This window comes from Lutra lutra, chromosome 18 (genome assembly GCF_902655055.1).
Source record: "Lutra lutra chromosome 18, mLutLut1.2, whole genome shotgun sequence".
NCBI lineage: Eukaryota > Metazoa > Chordata > Mammalia > Carnivora > Mustelidae > Lutra > Lutra lutra.
The window spans coordinates 14,940,228-14,958,616 of NC_062295.1; the positions used below are offsets into that span (position 1 = coordinate 14,940,228).

General features: G+C 43.1%; 1 protein-coding gene across 1 annotated transcript in view; it reads left to right on the top strand.

Annotated features, from left to right (window-relative positions):
- Nucleotides 1-18,389, top strand: part of IQCK (IQ motif containing K) — a 106,824-nt gene that overhangs the window by 11,202 nt on the left and 77,233 nt on the right. The window lies entirely within an intron of this gene.

Below are 18,389 nucleotides of genomic sequence, written 5' to 3' on the forward strand. Positions count from 1 at the left end.
ACTCACCCAGGACTCCTGGTCAATTATATTTGTGGCTCTTATCTCTGGTTATTTTCAGCCTAGGCTAATCCTACCCATGTGATGATTATTCAAAAAGCATTTCAAAAATAAAGCAGAAAACTTTAAAAAATTTTTATCCTAAGTAATTCATCTCTCTGTACTCTCTCCTTCCCTCTTCCTCCCTCTTAAGGTTATTTTGTCTCAAGAAATATGACTAAACTTTTCTAAACATTGATTTTTTAGTTAATTTTTAGTTACCCATCAATTCTACATTTAAAATATTAGAGCATGAGAGATGCAGTTAAAACTGTCTTTGACCATCATTCTAATATGACTCTTCTCTCCTCACAAATGTAATCAGTTTAGTCTATAGTGCATCCTTGCAGAGCTCATAGAATTGGTGGTTAATGTGAAATTAGATTATATCATAAAAAATTATTAGTATTATTTGCTGTAAGTGAATTTCCATCAATATAATGATGATGATGAGAAATAACATTTATTGAATGCTTATGTCATTGTTCTCAGCATTTAACACTAATGAACTAACTTGATCCTCATAACGATGCTATTACCAGCCCTATTTTGCAGATGAGGAAATATATGCATTATTCTGCAACTTGCTTTTATTTGACTCAAATATATGCTTTGGAGATCTAGCCCTGTTGATTCAGTTACATCTCATTCATGCCTTTGATGGTGTTGCAATATATTTCATTTCTAGATTTGCATAATACACTCATTCTTACAATAAATATTTATTGAGTACTACAATGTGCCAAACATCATTCTAGATGCTGAAGGTAAAGCAGTAAACAAAGTAGCCCCAAATCCCTGTCTTAATGGAGTTTATATCCTAGTGGGGGATGTCAGACAATAAGTAAATAATTAAATGCTGTAGGGAAAAATAAAGCAGTGAGGGGGGAATACAGAGTATTTGAGGGGGCTTAATTTTTGCATAGAGTGGTCAAGAGAGATCTTACTTGGAAGATGACATTTAAGCAGTGGTCTACTATTTTAAGCCATAAGTGGAAGAAAGATAGCTCACTCAAGAGAAAATGATATATATTTAACCTGTTGTTTTGAAATGTTTTCATGCCAGCCCTTTGCAAGAACAATTTCAGGAAACTGAGGCATTAGAAAATTAAGTGAGCCTCATAAAACCCCACATTATACTGAACAAAAGACCTTAAATTAGGCCCTTAACCCTCAAATGTCACTTTTTTTTACTTAAATTGCCCTTCTTGAGAATGCCAAGTTGAGTAGACTCTTGACTTTCTTAATTTTGAGAATTAAATGTACCCCAGGTATTACCAGTGTTTTTTAAGAGGGTGTTTTGTTTTGTTTTTTTTAAAGTAATCTCCACACCCAACACGAGGCTTGAACTTGTAACCCTGAGATCAAGAGTTGCATGCTCTACCAACTGAGCCAGCCAGGTGCCCCATTACCAGTTTTTTTTAAAAATCTGAGAGTAGCTACACATTGAAGGAGAATGATATTGGAAAACCTTGTTTTTAAATTCAGCTTCTAAACCTGTGCCTAATTTTGCCCACTATGAAAATGGAAGACCCATAATGTATTGAGTATAAGTGACTAATAAATGGAATATTTGCATGTTTTTCTAAGACCAGGTTTTTTCAGAATCATTCTGTTGCTTTGCCTTGAAAATGAAACATTTTCCCACTTCCAAGACCCAGTGAAAAAGAATCTTAAAGATATGAGAACTTCTCTAAAGAAGAGTCCTCTCAAATCCCCAGTCACTTATTATACAAATATCTTAATTTAAAATGGTTGCTAACTTCTGCTGGCAGTGCATATAAGTATACTGAGAAGTAGCCAAAGCAATCATTTCACTTTAACTCCGCAAGAACAAAAAGCATAAGAGCTCTCACCTTAACTGGCATTTGTACTCTCTATTTCCATAACCTTCCAAAGAGATGCCAAGAAGTATATTAAAACTATAAATTATATTGGGGCACCTGGGTGGCTCAGTGGGTTAAAGCCTCTGCCTTCAGTTCAGGTCATGATCCCAGGGTCCTGGGATCGAGCCCCGCATCGGGCTCTCTGCTCCGCGGGGAGCCTGTTTCCTCCCCTCTCTCTCTCTCTCTATGCCTGCCTCTCTGCCTACTTGTGATCTCTCTCTGTCAAATAAATAAAATCTTTAAAAAAAAATTTTTTTTTAAACTATAAATTATATTAATCTAATTTGATGTAATAAATTATTGAACACCTACCACGTGCAATGCACAGAGCCTGGTGTAGAATAAATTGAGATGAATCAAATATGGCTCTGGCTCTGGGGTAAGAGAGCCATGTTTACAACCAGCCATAGTTCCTGTAGTGAGTGTTGTAATACAGGTGGAAGCACTGAAGGGAATTGGGGAAGCATAAGACCATTCACAGGCCCTCCAGGCAGGCTTGGAGCCAGCCCAGTTAGGGCAGAGGCCAAGCTGGTTGGTGCCCAGATTTGGTTTTGAGAGGCAAAGACTCAGGTACTGTATCCTTCTTGAAGATATTTTTGACCAGATGAGTCAGAGAGGTAAGTAAAATGAGGGTAGGACCTGGGAAACAATATCTAATCCAGGTTTTTTGAACCTCAGCAGTATGACAATTGGCACCGGATAATTCTCTGATATGAGGCAGGCCTGTGCATTCTGGAATGTTCAGCAGATTCTCTGGCCTCTGCCTACCAGATGCCAATAGCACCTCCCTAAAGCCATCACCAGCAAAAATATCTCCAGACACTAGCAAATGTCAGGAGCATGAGGAGTTGAGCGCAGCAAGGAGCCAACCAAGTAGCCCCTGGTTGAGAACCTCTGAACTAACCCAGTGGGTTTCTACCTTGGCTGCACTACAAAGTCATCTGGGAAGCTTTTGCCTGGCTTCACCCAAGACCTGGTAAATGAGACCTATTAATTCAGGGTATAGCCTAGGCATTGTTGTTTGGGGTTGTTGTTGTTGTTGTTGTTGTTTAATAGCTTCCTGGGTGTTTCTTATATACAGCCAGAGTCAAGACCTCATCCCTACAGCAGAAGACAGTCTGTGTCTAAATAAATAGTATAATTATACCAGTATAAATAGTATGCTTGAGGTAATAAATAGTATAATTTAGTCATTCCTCTGCTAAGCACTTTTACACGTATTATCTCATTTAATCTTACCAACAACATTAGTATGTAGGTACTAAAGCTGAAAGGAGCTAGGAAGTTTCAAACAAAGTGAGGTAGGTCTTAGGCAAATATGGTGATTGTTGGGGGTGTAATAAATGGTCATTTTGGATAGGGCTTAAAGGTACAGATTGGAGGAAAATGAATTTTGAGAGAAAACTCCGTCAATGTTTTATAAAGGAAGCAAAATATAAACTAGCACTTCAGGCAGCTTTGGACTGGGGTTAAGAGCATGAGCTCTGGGGACAGACAAATCAGCATTCAAATCACTAGTCTACCACTTACTTGTCACATGACCCTGGGTGTTTTAGCTTCTATTACCATGTAACAAATTACCCCCAATGTTTAGGGGCTTGAAACAATAAATACTTATTACCTCACAGTTTCTGTGGATCAGGAATTCAGGTGCAGCTTGGCCGGGTGGTTCTGGTTCAAGGTCTCTCCTTGGCTACAGTCAAGATGTTGTAGGGGCTATAGTCTTCTGAAGCTATGACTGAGCCAGAGGGGTCACTTTCACAATGGCTTCCCCACATGCTGGTGGCTGAAGGCCTCAGTTTTTCTCCACATGGGCTTTTCCATGGGCGGCTGAGTAGCCTCACCATGTGGTGACGCCTCTTTCAGGATGAGAGAGTCAAGACCAAGAAGAAAGCCGCAGGGCCTTTTGTGATCCGATCTGGAAAGCCAAACACCTGCAGGTTCGACCACATTCTGTTGGTTAATTTAGTGAGTCTCTAAGTACAGCTCAAGTACCACGTTCAAAGGGAGTGTGATTAGGCTCTACCTTTCGAAGAGAGGAGTATCAGACCCTTTGCAGACATATTTTAAAAGCGCCACAGCAGGTCACTCTGTAACCTGGAACCTCCATTTCCTTGTTAGTGAAATGTTTAGTTCGGAAAATTAGGAAGATGCAGTGAAATGATGCACCTGCAAATGAAATCACGAGCAAGGTCAGCCCGTAGTAAACTGTGGCTTACTAGTGCTACAGATGCCGTCAAAGGACTCTGTGGACTTAGGAAGAGAGATACAACAGAAAAGGGTACTCAAGGCCAAAGGCAGGAAAGTGGGAGAAGGCAGGACTTGATCCAGGCACAGGAAACCAGCACAGCTGGCTCATAGAGCATGTGACGATACAGGGATGGGATAGGAGATAAGGCTGGAGGGGAGTTAGGGGCTGGATTTTGGTTTTCAGTAAAACCATGAGGTTTGGGCATTATCCCATAAGCAAGAGAGCATATTAAAAGATTTTGGAGCAGAGGTGTAATGTGAGCAGGCTGTTTTGGCAAGATAACTCCCAAGAATGCAGGAGATATGTGAAACTGGGGAAAACCTGATTACCCTCTTGAACTGGGACAACAGGAATGGAAAAGGAGGTACCTGGGATGGGTAGAGTGGATGGATGGTATGGGATGAGTTTAGGGATAGAGAAGAGATGTGCCTAAAAAGGTGAGATTTGCTGGGCAAATGGGAGGCCCATGATAGAAGAAAAAGACCTTGCCAGCAAAGCAGGCTCAAGGGTAAAGGCACATTGAGATTGAGGTGCCTCTAGGACATCCGTACTGGGAATATTGGCCTGAAGCTCAGAAGTGGGGTCTGGAGAGAAACATTGATTTTGGAATCAGGGTTCCCATGTCAGATGTACAGATTGAGCTGAGATGGACCACAGCTAAACTTTGGGAGTACCACAGAGTTGGTTCCAGAGATGCAGTGAAGGAGGCACTTACTCTAAGTCATGTGGTTGGCAGTGGTGACCATGGCTAGTCTTCTAGTTGTTTGCAAAGCAAGTCACTTTTTGCACTTAGATTTTTATGTTAATTTGAATGACCAGTAGGGAGGGAGTTGGAGTATATTACTTTTCTATTGTTGCTGTAACAAATTGCCACAAACTTGGTGGCTTTGACAAAGTTATTTTCTTACGGTTCTGGAGGTCAGAAGCCTGACATGGGTCTCCCTGGGCTAAAATCAAGGTGCAGGCAGGACTGCATTCTTTTCCAGAGGCTCTAGGAGAGTACCCATTTCCTTGCCTTTTGCAGTTTCTAGAGGCTTCCCGTATTGGCTGGTGGTGCCTTCCTCTGTCTTGAAAGCCAGCAGCATTGCCTATCTCTGATCATGGGTTCTTAGTCACATTTCTCTGACTCTCTTTTGCCTCCCTCTTCAACTGTGAAGGACTCCTTTGATTACGTTGGCTCACCCACCTAATTCAGAATATTTTCCCCATCCCAAGGTCTTTAATTTAATCACATCTGCACAGTCCTTGTTGCCATTATAAAGGAAACATAAGGTTCTAGGAATCATGATGTGGACATGTTTAGGCACCATTGCCTACCCCAAAGGGTAATGGAGAATATGGGAAAATTGAAAGTCCCTCACTCATAGGAATCTCCTACATTTTCTTGGGGATCACTGACATTTTGAAATGGTATTATGGGTTTTGCAAAAATGTTACATGCTCAGAGAAAGAAGTAAAAGCAAGCAGAAAAGCTAAAAGAAAAAGGTGCAACTCACCTAATAGTCAGCCTTCCAGATCTAAACATTGTTGACATTTTAGTGGACTTCTTTTCAGAGGCTTCTCTACGCATGCATACACATATATTAGATATAAGAAGATGTATGTTTTGCTCTGAGACCAGAGCTACAAGTGAAAGGAAATTTGAGGTGGAAGGGGAAAAGCTGAGCAAGTTCATGGTGGGTCCTGTCATTCTGCTTGTTCGTGTAGGTGTGGAGGCATCTGCTGAGAGGGAGGCCCAAGCAGGTTCTGGAGGCTTGTGGGGGATGGAGGAGGGGGTTGTAGCAGCTGCCATTGTGAAATTGATAGGGAATCAACTAGGGATAAATAGGGATGGCCCAGCTGATGGCCTGAATTTGGGGGGTGAATATAAACAGCCTGCTTTTGTGATTTATCACCAGCGACCCTCTGCAACCCTGGAAAGGGGGTGGAGAAAACAGATGGTTGGGTAAAATCAGGGTTGAAGACTAGCAAAGCTAATATAGTAAAATGTCTAGACTGGGCCTAGGGGATCTTAAATAAAAGGAAAACATGATTAACTTTTCTAAGAATAGTATCTTAGGTTTTTCTCAAAAACTAACATATTTTTGAAATTCTGTTAAGGAGGGGCGCCTGGATGGCTCAGTCATTAAGTGTCTGCCTTCAGCTCAGGCTATGATCCCGGGTCCTGGGATTGAGCCCCACGTCAGGCTTTCTGCTACATGGAGAGCCTGCTTCTCCCTCTGCTCTGCCTGCTGTTCTGCCTTCTTGTATTCTCTCTCTCTCTCTCTCTGTCAAGTAAATAAATAAAATCTTTAAAATAAATAAATAAATTTATTAACGATTTAACAACCTATTTTTAGAAAGAGAGAGAAACACTCCATTATGTGTTCACTTTGGAAGTAACAAACGTACCAAACTTGGGAGATATTAAGATGGGGACTGTAGGGGTCTGTATGGATTTTGAGATTTCAATAGGTAGATCTTATTTGGATCATGATTCAAAGAAAGAAAAATTAGGAGGCAGCTGATGATGTAAAGAATTATTGTTCTTTTATTTAAGGTATGATAATCATTTCATAGTCATGATTTTAAAAAGTTATTACCTTTTAGAGAAACATGCTACAATATTTATGAATGAAAGATGAAGTATTATAATGTCTGTGGACAGGGTTGGGGGAGTGACATTCAATAACTGACATGCAGAACAGTATATTTGAAGCTGGCTGATGGTGACTTGGGTTCATTTTTGTTTTCTGTCTCCTTTTTTTGTGTCTTTGAAATTTTCCACAATAAAAAATTAAAAGGAAAAGAAACAATGAGATTTTTCAAAGCTCCTCATGACCGCTTGATTGAACGATGGATGTACCGTGGGCAAGGAGGTATCTTATGACTGGCAGAGTCAACTGGAAGGGCTGAGAGTTGTTCTCCACTGGAGGTGGCTGGAGTGACAGACAGTGGGGGACACTGAGTTTTCATGTGATCATGCTGAGAAACTCAAATGGCATGGAAGGAAAATGGCTCTGGGGGCAAGACCAGAGTAGCAGGTGTGGACCAAGTGAGAGTGGTGCTGGGGAGGCGTTTGTCGCCCTTCCTGACACCTGGTTCTGAATGTGCATGACTCCCCAACAGTTCCCATACCTCAGCCTCATTTGCCCTTCATATCCTCCTTCTGATGCCAAATCCACTTCTCCCCAGCACCAAAGAGAAGGAGGGTTAACATGATCAGACCATTGCTCCAGTAATACTTTTCCTTTTAACAAATACTTTTTGTAGAGCAGGATAAATCTCTTAGGTTTTGCAGGCTACATATGGTTTCTGTTACAATTACTTCAACTCAACCATTGTAGCAAGAACGCAATCATAGGTAGTACGTGTATAAACAGGGATGTCTGGATTCCAGTACAACTGTATTTATACAAATAGGTGATGAGTCGGGGCGCCTGGGTGGCTCAGTCGTTAAGTGTCTGCCTTCAACTCCGATCATGATCCAGGGGTCCTGGGATTGAGCCCTACATTGGGCTCCCTGCTTGGTGGGAAGCCTGCTTCTCCCTCTCCTACTCCCCCTGCCTGTGTTCCTGCTCTCCCTATCTCTCTGTCAAATAAATAAATAAAATCTAAAAAAAAAAAAAAAAAAAAAGGTGACGGGCCAAATTTGGACCATGGGCTATAGTTTGCTGAGCTCTGTTTTAGATACCAGTAACCTTCTCAAATCCTAGTCTTGCATAGGGACTAAAAATACAGGTGTGCCTATGTGGCTCAGTGGGTTAAAGCCTCTGCCTTCGGCTCAGCTCATGATCCTAGGGTCCTGGGATTGAGCCCCGCATTGGGCTCTCTGCTCAGCAGGGAGCCTGCTTCCTCCTCTCTCTCTGCCTGCCTCTCTGCCTACTTGTGATCTCTGTCTGTCAAATAAATAAATGAATAATCTTAAAAAAAATAAATATATGTGAGTAAGTGGGAAAGATGGAAGGATTAGAGGAGGTTAAGATCAGAATGGGGATTTGGAAAATTGAGATATGACAGTCTTCAGGGACAACCTGTTCTAAGATATGGCTGTTCTATTGAGTGACTGACACAATGGAAAATGGGGGTCATGGAATCATGTGGACTGGAAGCCATGGTGTTGGAGGTGTCATCAGTTTGAATACAGAAGTATCTGAGAAGGCTGGTGGGGGATGGGTTGGAGAAGATGACAGCAGGTCACATCCTGGAGCCGTCAGAGGTGGTGTAAGAGTATCCTAGAGGACAAAGTGGCGACTGTGGAAAAGTAGGGATTAGGAACTTGGGCTCTGGAATCGCATCTCCACCTTACAGACCAAGCGTCACTGTTTCTAGCTGGGCAGAGATGACTTCATCTCTCTGAGCCTTAGTTTTTTCATCTGTAAAATGGTCTTTCATCTAAACAAAGCTAATTCTTTACCCGAGAGGAATTCTAGTGCAACTATGAAGAGGCTACCATTTTTCCAGTACTGATATGTATACAAACAGCTGTGTTCCAGCTATTTAAAGGGAGTTATTTATTTGTTCATTTATTCAGCTAATATGTATTGAATGCTGAAATGTGCTCTAAAATTACAGAGCAGACACATTCACAAGCTGGTTGGCTACTGCTTATTGGATAAAAAGAAGCCTTCTTACTCTACACTGTGGAAATATGACACAGATAAACATGGTCCTGTCTTCATGGGCAGTTTTTGTGTATAGTTGAATTGTACTACGCATGTCCTTAATTTATACTCATTCAGTGATATGTTTTTGGGGGAAAGAGAGAGAGAGAAGGAAATAAGATTTTTGAAAATTCAAGCAGTTCCCCTTGCCATTCCACTCTGGAGGTTCAGCACAAATAGGACACATGACTCAGCTCTTTCCTTAGTTGTTCCCAGTGTTATGTGCCCCTCGCAACATGAGTGGCTCATAAGGCAACTGCTTCCTTCTGTTTGTCTATCTGTATGTCTGTCTGCCTACATAACTACTTGCCAACCAAGCGTTTATGTGGTGTTTACTCAGGTACTATTCTGAACAATTGATAAATAAGACCTAATTTAACTTGGGTAACAATCCTACAGAGTAGGGAATTTTATACCCCCTTGTATTCGTCAGGCCATGTTAGGCTAGGTTGCAGTTAAAAACAACACTGGAGGGGCACCTGGGTGGCTCAGAAGGTTAAGCAACTGCCTTCAGCTCAGGTCATGATCCCGGAGTCCCAGGATCGAGTCCTGTATCGGGCTCCCAGCTCTGACAATGGGGAGTCTGCCTCTCCCTCTGACCTTCTCCCCTCTCATGTTCTCTTACTCACTCTCCCTCTCAAATACATTAAAAAATTTATAAATAAGTAAATAACACTGAAATACTCAGTAACAGCTTACTTTGTGCTCGTACAAAGACAGGCGCAGGTTGGACAGCCCTTTGGTTTATAGCTAGTTAGAATATATGATTTTTGAGGTCACTGAAGCAAAGAAAGAAAGGAAGAGGCACCCTAGTTCTTAACCTTCTCTGTCTAGAATGTTCTTAACCTTCTTGCCTCTTCTCACAGAGCCTGAACCCAAACCAACTTCAAGGGAGGCCAAGATCCCTAAGGGAACACTGGGTATTCCATGAATACTAGTGGTCCCGATGACAGCGTATTTCGGAGAAAGAAACGTGGCACAGAGATAACTTACCTGCCCGGGGTCACAAGCTAGCAAACAACAAGATGGGATTGAACTCAGGCGGCCTGGGGGCTGATGCCATGCCATAAAGAATGGTTAACCCAGGGGCACCTGGGTGGCTCAGTGGATTAAGCCTCTGCCTTCGGCTCACGTCATGATCTCAGGGTCCTGGGATCGAGCCCCACGTGGGGCTCTCTGCTCAGCGGGGTTCCTGCTTTCCCCTCTCTCTCTGCCTGCCTCTCTGTCTGCTTGTGATCTCTCTCTCTCTGTCAAATAAATAAATAAAATCTTAAAAAAAAAAAAAAGAATGGTTAACCCATCTGCTCCACTGCCTCTTAGATCACCTGGCACTTAGAGTGATCAGGGCTCAGACTGGGAGAACACCAGCTATGTGATACTAATTGAAAGATGCTATGGGTAATTTAAGGTTTGTTAAGGGGAAATTTTGACTAGACGGGATTTTCATCTTATGTGCTGATTTCAGAGTGCAGCTGCTGTAGAAGATAGTACTCTGTATATTATGTGTGTGTTAGCATTTGTTGCCTCAGAGAACCCTGTCTACCAGCCTGGGGAGCCATCTAAAATGTGAGCATGGCTCTATTTTAATGTTCTTGGTAAGACAAATTCTACCAGGCCCAGATGTCTGTGTTGCTTGATGTCATTATACTGCCAGATCACAGCTGGTAGGTTAGGGTCATTTGTCATGGGTGGCTGCCAGTCTCTTTTCACATAAATGGTGGGCCCTTCTCCTACAGGTTCCCCATAATTTAGCATACTCTTCACTCTGTCCATCCTTTCTCAGTTATCCATTTCTTTTCTGTGATTTTTTTCTTTAAATAACTGTATTTTATGTAGTTATTTTTTATAGACATTGACAACCCTTAAATTTTTTCTTAGGTTTATAAAAATAAGATTTATCACATACAAAATAAGCATGTTTATTAAATAAACTATACAGTGAAAAGGAAAGGTTTAAAATCAAGGATAATCATAGAATTAAATAACTCTAGACCTAAAAATCTTTCAAATGGATGTTTCACTCTATGGCATTGTTCTGGGCCTCTCTATACGGCCATGCCTAAAGCCAGTTCTACCCCTCTTAATTAAGCCTTTTTTTTTTTTTAAGATTTTATGTATTTATTTGACAGAGAGAGAGAGAGATCACAAGTAGGCAGAGCAGCAGGCAGAGGAGGGGGAAAGCAGGCTTCCTGCTGAGCAGAGAGCACAATGTGGGGCTCGATCCCAGGACCCCGAGATCATGACCCGAGCCAAAGGCAGAGGCTTAGCCCACTGAGCCACCCAGGCGCCCCTAATTAAGCCTTTTTTAAAATTTTTAATTTTTTACTTAAGACAGCTTGACTTAAGTTTCTAATACTTGCAAGTGAAAGAGTCCTAACCTGTACGTGCTCCTACATGGTATTGTCCCAACTTCCCACCAGTATTCTGAATTAGTCAGCTCTCTCTAGGTCTGTTGCAGTAACAACCCTCAGATCTCAGTGCCTTACGGTGGCAGATGTTTATTCTTCACCCTTTTTTGTGTTAGCTGCATGTCACTTTGGTTCCTTGTAGTTTTTCATTCAAGGACCCAGGATGAAGGAACAGCCTGCCCCCTCACTCTCCTGGCAGAGAGAGGAGAGCAATGGCTGACCCATGCAGTGGCAAGCATTTCTTCTGCTCACATTTCATTGGCCAGTGCAAGTCCATGGCCAAGCCAACTAGCAGTGCTGTGGGGAAATTGACACCCCCCTAGGCAGAAACTGCAAACCATATGGCAGAGTAGAGACGCACAATTCTCTTCCAGGGAAAAGAGTAATAACTGGGACCAATAACGCAATCTACCGCATGCTCTAATCAGAGTTCCACAGGTTGTTTTCTTCCCCACCTTTCAACGGTTGTGGATTACATCATATTGCCTGATAGCTTTACTCCTGTTGAAGAATCTGGCATCATCCTCTTTCGTGGTATAGAGTCCCGACTCAATGAGCCAATCAGAAACAATGAAACTATTTGCTATGATATTAAGAACAAGAAAAGTTTCACTTTTTATTTTGACTGGAAAGAATGGGTCAGGTTCATTTGCAAAAATAAATCACTAAATAAGCACAAGGAACAAAAGTTCCCTGCTGCCTATCTGGTCCCATGCCCCAGGGGAGAAGGCTCATGAAAGACGTGATTAAAGCCGAGACCTTCAATGAGACAAAGATGGTGTTTTAGAAAAGAAAAGCTTGGTTAGGGTGAAATGTCTTTTCAGCTAAGTTCTACCCTTAGACCAAAAGGAAAAAAAAAAATTCACGATACTTTCATGTCAGTGAAAGGTATCTTATAACCAAAAGCTGAGGTGAAAACAAAACTGTCACCATGCCATTTGAGGACAGGCACCAGTGATATGATGGCATGTTTGTGTGAAAGTTAATGGTGGGAAGAAAAACACTCGTACTTTCTAAATGGCACAGGAAATAGCACGCGTGTTGCACTAAAGATCATAATTAAATGGCACAGCAGAAAATTTGCTGTCATACCCTGTGGAAAGGAAAACATCTTTTTTTTTTTTTCTTTTTTTAAAGACAGTGTGTGTGAGTGGGGAGAGGCAGATGGAAAGGAGAGTGAGAATCTCAAGCAGGCTCCATGTCCCATGCAGAGCCCAATATGGGGCTTGATCTCACGACCCCGAGATCACGACTTGAGCCAAAATCAAGAGTTGGATGCTTAACTGACTGAGCCACCCAGGCGCCCCAGGAAAAAAATAATTTTATTTTATTTTGTCTTACAGAAGGGTAACTTCAGAGGTCAGGAGTCTCATGAGGATAATAAATCATCTTTGCTCTTTATATTAGCATATAGGAAGGAAGGAGAGCTATTTCCTGAATTTGGGACATGCTGGATGCATAAATCCTCTAAGCGTCTCTTTCTTGCTGGAGGTTTGGCACGTGGGTGGCCCTTTCTCTGAGTCACACAGCCCCGCTTCCTTTCTTTCTTCCTCTTGTCTCTAGGTGACTGGGAATAAACTCAGGGAGCCTGTGTGAAGGAGCGTGGCAGACAAGTCTGGGTTCCAGTGTGAGCTCTGCCATTTATTAGTTGGTGTATTAGTTTTCCAGAGCTGGCTAATAAACTACCACAAAACTGGTGGCTTCAAACCACACAAACTTATTCTAGTTTTGGTGGCTAGATTCATTCAATTCTAGATTCATTCATTCTAGATTCAATTCATTCTGGAGCTTCTGGAGGAAAACTTGTTTTCTTGCCTACTGTAATTTCTGGAGGCTCCCTGTATTCCACAGGCTGCGTGACCCCTTTGCATAACCCTGACCTCTGGTGTCCATTGTCGCATCTACTTCTGTAGTAGCATCTCCCTCCGCGTCCCTCTCCCAAGGATACTTGTGACTACATCATTGGCCCACCTGATAACCCAGGATAATCTCAAAATTCTTAACTGAATCAATTCTATGAAGTGTCTTTCATCATATAAGGGGACATAAATATTCAAAAGTCTGGGAATTGGATGAGGACATCTTGGGAAAGATGTTGCCGGTCAGGCAACCTGGAACAAACCCTTCACAAGCCGTGGTCTTTTCTTCTGTTACTTGGGGATGGCAATACAGGGTGGTCGTGGGGTTTAAGATGGTATCAGAGTATCAGAGTGCTTTGTCACAAGCAACAGAAATTTAAAGGCTACTTAAGGAAAAGGGTATATACTGGAAGAAAAAAGACAACTCACAAACATGAAGGAAAAGGCAAGGACCTGGCTTAGAAAGCAGATGTAGGGGGCGCCTGGGTGGCTCAGTGGGTTGGGCTGCTGCCTTCGGCTCGGGTCGTGGTCTCGGGGTCCTGGGATCGAGTCCCGCATTGGGCTCTCTGCTCAGCAGGAAGCCTGCTTCCCTCTCTCTCTCTGCCTGTCTCTCTACTTGTGATCTCTCTCTGTCAAATAAATAAATAAAATCTTAAAAAAAAAAAAAAAAGAAAGAAAGAAAGCAGGTGTAGGGATCCGGCAAGCAGAGACCCATATTTTCATGATAACACTGCTTGGAAGCATCCCGTAGTCTCTGCCAGTCCACTCAAGATTCACATTCTAGGGGTGCCTGGGTGGCTCAATCGGTTGGTCGTCTGCCTTTGGCTCAGGTCATGATCTAAGTGTCCTGGGATCGAGCCCCACATTGGGTTCTCTGCTCGGCGGGGAGTCTGCTTCTCCCTCTCTCTGCTCATGCTTTCTGTCTCTCTTCCAAATAAATAAATAAAATCTTTAAAAAAAAATTCACAGTCTAGGGAAATAGCATCTGCTTGGCTAAGCTTGGGTGTCAGACATACTCCTCGGTCATGGGTGGGTAATGTGCTGTGACCCACATTCCCCCTAACACAGGGAGGTGAGCTGTCAAAGCAAAATCTGAGGGCTGATGCCACAAGAAAGGAGAGAGTATGATGAGCAGATAAAAATTAAAGACACCATTGTAGAGGGCTCAGAGTAGGTGTCCAAAGAATGACAGCTTTCATTTTATCCTTAATCTTAGGAGAATACTAGTCACTCCTTTAGCAAGATGAAATGTGGACAGCCAAATAACCAAGCAAGAGAGGGGCACCTGGGTGGCTCAGTGGATTAAAGCCTCTGCCTTCGGCTCAGGTCATGGTCCCAGGGTCCTGGGATCGAGCCCCGCATCGGGCTCTCTGCTCGATGGGGAGCCTGCTTCCTCCTCTCTCTCTTCCTATCTCCTCTGCCTACTTGTAATCTCTGTCTGTCAAATAAATGAATAAAAATCTTTAAAAAAAAAAAATAACCAAGCAAGAGAAAGACCAAAATCTGATCTACCACCGATAAATCCTGACAGTAAGGAAAGTTCTGTGTTCTTTTTTTTTTTTTAATTTGTATATTTATTTGAGAGAGAGCATGAGCAGAGGGAGGGACAGAAGGGATGCAGACTCCCAACTGAGCAGGGAGCCTGACTCGGGGCTTGATCCCCTCACCAGCTGATCATGACATGAGCTGAAACCAAGAGTTGGATGCTTAACCAACTGGGCCACCCAGGTGCCCCTGTTTTCTTACCTATAATAATATTCATTCTTTCAAAAATACTTACTGATGGGGTGCCTAGGTGGCTCGGATGGTTGGGCATCTGCCTTTGGCTCAGGTCTTGATCCCATGGTCCTGGGATTGGGCCCCGCATCTGGCTCCCTGCTCAGGCGGGAAGTCGGCTTCTCCCTAAAAAAAAAAAAAAAAAAACAAAAAAAACACCTTACTGAATGCTTATTTTTTTCCAGGCACTTTTCTAGGTACTATAGATAGAGTGGAGAACAAGAGAGAGAAAGTCTTGGCCCCCATAAAGTTTACATTTTAGTGGGAAGACAGTCAAAGACTAAGCTAACAAACGTATCGTATAATGTATAGAAGACCCAGGAGCTCAAGGAAAAATAAAGCAGTGGAAGTGGATAGAGCATCCCAGGGCTGTGGTGAGGGCTGCTGCTGCCTTGAGAAGCCAAGAAGTTATACTTCTCTAAGGAGGTAGCATTTGCACAGAGGCCTTAAGCCACCCTTACAAAGATCAGAAGGAAGAGCATTCCAGGTGAAGAGAACAGCCACTCTGAAGGCCCTGAGATGGGAACAAACTTAACTACTGAGACAACAGGACATGAGGGAGGCCGAGAGAGTGGTAGGAAATAAAGCCAGACAGGCAGGCTAGGTTGTACCCAACTTGGGTAGGTGGGTCTTTGAGTACCATGGTAAAGAGTATGCTTTTACTTTTTTTCCTCTGAGTGTGCAGAAAACTTTTAGAGGGTTTTGAGCAGAAGATGGAGGGAATCTGATTTATCTTTTAAGAAGATCACTCTGGGGGCGCCTGGGTGGCTCAGTGGGTTAAAGCCTCTGCCTTTGGCTCGGGTCATGATCCCAGGGTCCTGGGATCAAGCCCCGCATTGGGCTTTCTGCTCAGCAGGGAGCCCGCTTCCTCCCCTCTCTCTCTCTCTGCCTGCCTCTCTGCCTACTTGAGATCTCTGTCTGTCAAATAAATAAATAAAATCTGAAAAAAACAAAAAACATCCAACTCTTGATTTTGGCTCAGTTCATGATCTCAGGGTCCTGGGATCTCGCCCCATGTCAAGCTCTGTGCTCAGCTGGAAGCCTGCTTGAGATCCTCTCCCCCTCTCCTTCTGCCCCTCCCCCTGCTCTCTGTCTGTCTGTCTGTCTGTCTCTCTCTCTCTCTCTCACACACACACACACACACATTCACTCACTCTTTCTCTCTCTCTTTCTCTCAAATAAATAAATAAATCTTGTAAAAAACTTTACTCTGGCGGCTGGCAGGGGAGTTGATCAGTCACCTCTAACAATACAAGTGGCCAGTTGGGGATCCTAGCACTGACAGACAGGGGATGGCAGCTTGGAGTGCGGGAGACAAGAAAAGGTTGGATTTGGGGTATTTTGATGTTGGAACCAAGAAGACTTGTTGATGGATTGTATGTAGGGTGAGAGAAGTCAAGTATGACCTGGAGGCTTTAGGCCTGAGCAACCGGCTGAATGGAGATCCAATTACTGAAATGGACTGGCAGAAATTAGAGTTCTGTTTTGAAAATTTAAGGGCTTTATGGAAAAATTACAACTTTGGGGGAATAAAAATATGAAGGTTTCAGGACACCTGGGTGGCCCAGTCGATTAAGTGTTGGGCTCTTGGTTTCGGCTCAGGTCATGACCTCATGGGTCATGGAACAGAGCCCCGCATCAGGCTCTGTGTTCTGTGAGGAGTGTGCTTGAAGATTCTCTCCCTCTGCCCATCCCTGTCACCACCCCCTCCCCCCACCGCCACATGCAGGCTTGAGCGCACTCTGTCTTTCAAATAAATAAATAAATCTTTTTCTTTTAATATGAAACTCCCTTTTCATTTTTTCCCCCAGTAACTGCCCTACCATCTCCCTTCCATCTGGGAGGCAGCCCTTTAAATAGCTTTTTGGACAAATTCCCTAAGTTCCTGGTCACTCTCTGTTTTTAGATGGTCTCATTTCATTGGAATTCGTCCCGTTTAGTTTTAAATCTTTAGTCCTCAATCTCATTCCAGATGTAAACCTCATCTTCCTCCTCTTCTCTAACTCTAGCCACAGCTGTCGGTAATTCAGGGGTCCCTGAACTTTGAAGGAGGACAAATTGCCTCTCTGTTTTCATTAGCCTCTAACTGAGATTTAGTCTCACTTTTAATTATCAACGAGGGCAACAAACCTCAGGAGTGTCCACAGTACCAGTGTCTTCATCACTAATTGCAATCAGATTTTTTGACATCCCAATCTAGTTGTTGCGGTAATCCTGAAATATCATTTACTCCTGTCACTTCTTCCAAATAACATTAGTTAATTGACCTCCTATTAGTTCTTCTTACTCACTGCACACTCTAGAGGCATATGTATTATTATATCACCAACTGGGTTTTTAAAAATATTTTTGAAAACTGTGTTGCAATATCATTGGTTTGCTTTGAAATATTTACTTTCATATTTCATTAAATATTATTTAGAGAAGAAATCCAAATTGCCAGCATAAAAAGGGGTCCATGGCACAAAACAAGTTAAGATCCCCTGTAAAAGATTTGGAAGCCATGAAGAGGGAGGTGGTTTGCCCTTCCCAGACGCTCACCCTTGCCCAGGCTCATGTTCTGGAGTGGAAGGAGGGAGACTGGGAAGGAGGTAGGTCTCCTTCAGGTTTTCTTTGAGTCCCATTAGAGAAAACACGTAACCCATTAAAAAGAGACCGAAGAGGGCACCTGGGTGGCTCAGTGGGTTAAAACCTCTGCCTTTGGCTCAGGTCATGGTCTCAGGGTTCTGGGATTGAGTCCGCGTCAGGTTCTCTGCTTGGCAGAGAGACTGCTTCCTCCTCTCTCTTTCTCTGCCTGCCTCTCTGCCTACTTATGATCTCTGTCTGTCAAATAAATAAAATCTTAAAAAAAGAGAGAGAGAGAGAGAGATCAAAGAGCACAGCACTCTGGACATGTTTTTCAAAACGCATTTTTGAGTATCACAACCCTGATTTTCAAGATGGCTGTATCTGCGGGGTGGGCACCTGGCCTCCTCACATCATTAGGTGAGCTCTGTTGACTGGCCCCATATGCCACTTCCGATGATGGGGCTGGCAAAATGGGAGTTGATTCTGTGTTTGACTTAGGTGATTCAGCTTGATGCTGGGGTAATAACTGCTTGTCGGTCTCCCAGGGTGGAGTTAGTGAGGGGGCGAAAGCCAGATCACATCCTAGTAACCATGGTTTCTAAACACATGTTAAGGCTGCTAGAGAGAAATGTGGCTGGCTCTCCCCTACTGGCTTTCAGAGCTGTTGCTCCCATCACAGAAAGGAGTCTGTCCTAGGCTGGTCACCGTATATCTGGACACCCCATTCCAGAGAACCTCTATTGTACTTCTTCCAAATATTTGGAGTTTATTGCTCAAGACTGATGCCTCCAACAGAATGTTTGGGAAACTCATTTAGGCCAAGGGCAGGGACTGGATAATCCCTTCTGCTGTTTACAATGGGTAGATGTTTTCAGATACGAGGCCCTTGAAAGACTGTATAAATGATGGTTGATTTAGGGCCTGTGTCATTTTGTAAATGGCTTTGCATCAGGATTGTGCTC